This window comes from Nanorana parkeri, unplaced genomic scaffold (genome assembly GCF_000935625.1).
Source record: "Nanorana parkeri isolate BGI_ZX_2015 unplaced genomic scaffold, ASM93562v1 scaffold3226, whole genome shotgun sequence".
NCBI lineage: Eukaryota > Metazoa > Chordata > Amphibia > Anura > Dicroglossidae > Nanorana > Nanorana parkeri.
The window spans coordinates 5,212-6,896 of NW_017309494.1; positions in this window are offsets into that span (position 1 = coordinate 5,212).

Genomic DNA, 1,685 nt, shown 5'->3' on the forward strand with positions numbered 1-1,685 from the left:
ATGGTGGGAGAACATTCACACACTCACATCTAAAGGCGCGATCAATGCTCACACACGGGATAATAGCTTTAAGATCCGCACTAGGTGGCATCGAGTCCCTCATGTGTTGCACAAACTTTTCCCAACATGTGATAATCACTGTGGGAGATGCCGTGAGGAGGTCGGAACCTTCTCACATGTATGGTGGCCCTACTGCAAACCATCACTGGATACACTATGACCCTCACATCTGCCCTAGCTTTATGACATCACAAGTCTTCCCCTCACAAATACAGAAACCCTACTAATCTACAACTCTATAGCCCCTCTATCTCCTCGTGGACCCTCCCCATCCCCAGCCTATATCTGAAAGCTTCCTAACTCAATTGGTCCCATGTATGTCCTCCTAGCATTGTTCCCGGTTGTAGACTTTGGATGGACCTCTGTTCCCCACCTCTATACCTTTAGTCCTCTTGCCAGGGGTGGTACACAATCCGGTGAAGAAGTGCCCAATCCGGTGCCCAGCAACGGCAGGTAAGAGAAGCTGCGTGTGCAGGGAAGGGAACTCTGACCAGCCCACCTGAAAGTGACCCTGCAGAGCCCACCATAGAGAGTCTCAGGTGGGCTGTGCAGGGTCACTCTCAGGTGCGCTCTGTTGGGATTCAGGCGGGTCCCGAGTCCAGTGCATTACTAAGTCCAGAGTCCAGTGACTGTGGGAGGACATTAGAGTGTAAGCTCCTCTGTACAGAGACTGATGTGACTGGCTCAGTGATCTCTGTACAGCGCTGCGGTATATGTCAGAGCTATATACATGTATAATAATAGAGTGTGACTGTGGGGGGACATTAGAGTGTAAGCTCCTCTCTACAGAGACTGATGTGACTGTGGGGGGAGGGGACATTAGAGTGTAAGCTCCTCTCTACAGAGACTGATGTGACTGTGGGGGGAGGGGACATTAGAGTGTAAGCTCCTCTGTACAGAGACTGATGTGACTGGCTCAGTGATCTCTGTACAGCGCTGCGGTATATGTCAGAGCTATATACATGTATAATAATAGAGTGTGACTGTGGGGGGACATTAGAGTGTAAGCTCCTCTGTACAGAGACTGATGTGACTGTGGGGGGAGGGGACATTAGAGTGTAAGCTCCTCTGTACAGAGACTGATGTGACTGTGGGGGGAGGGGACATTAGAGTGTAAGCTCCTCTGTACAGAGACTGATGTGACTGTGGGGGGAGGGGACATTAGAGTGTAAGCTCCTCTGTTGCAGAGACCGACGCGGGGGTTAGGGGTCGAAGATAAAATCTTGCACCGGGGCCCTTTGTTCCTTCGGTCCCCCACTACCTGATGCAGTACTCAGTACTCCTATATGTTACATATTCTTTTACATGTATGTTTGTCCCACTTCATAGCATGTGCAGCTCTCATCATGTCACTTCATATTGTTTTTGGGGATCTGTCCATTTCTCTTACCGCGTCATAAAACCTCTTTATGGAAGAAAAAGAAAATTGGGTGAATGTCGCCCACAATGTATTCACCCGTCTTGGTTCTGACCCGGGGAACAAAGCGAAGAATTGTATACAGTGAATAAAAAGACTCGGGGACGGGAAACAAGCTGCAATTAATCGCCTCCGGCGGCCTGAATTGGCGAGGTGATTACACGTGAATGGGAGAGATTGAAGTGGACGGTGGGGAGGAGTAGCCGCA